The 357-nt window shown below is 26.1% G+C and overlaps 1 protein-coding gene across 2 annotated transcripts in view; it reads right to left on the reverse strand.

Annotated features, from left to right (window-relative positions):
* atf4a (activating transcription factor 4a) overlaps nt 1–357 on the reverse strand; it is a 7891-nt gene that overhangs the window by 1464 nt on the left and 6070 nt on the right. The window lies entirely within an intron of this gene.

Raw genomic sequence — 357 nt, forward strand, 5'->3', positions numbered from 1 at the left:
ACAAAATATCTTCATGGAACATGATCTTTACTTAATATCCTAATGATTTTTGGCATAAAAGAGAAATGTATAATTGTGACCCATACAATGTATTGTGCTCCAGAGTCACATTTGTAGTTTTGGATTAACTATTTTTATATTTTCTGTTTTAATTTTAATTTTAAACGGTTTGTAATTTAGTTAGCCAATTTTGTTTAGTTTCTCTCAATATAGTACATTCATTTTTCAGTTCTAGTCTTAGTTTGGCAAAATAAATGTATGGTCTTTTAGAATATTTTATTGCAAGCAATGAAAATGTTTATGGGTTTAATGATATTTTTATTATCAGCTACAATAACAATCTTGGTTCTGTGTTCA

This window comes from Sinocyclocheilus anshuiensis, unplaced genomic scaffold, assembly GCF_001515605.1.
Source record: "Sinocyclocheilus anshuiensis isolate Anshui unplaced genomic scaffold, SAMN03320099.WGS_v1.1 scaffold91, whole genome shotgun sequence".
NCBI lineage: Eukaryota > Metazoa > Chordata > Actinopteri > Cypriniformes > Cyprinidae > Sinocyclocheilus > Sinocyclocheilus anshuiensis.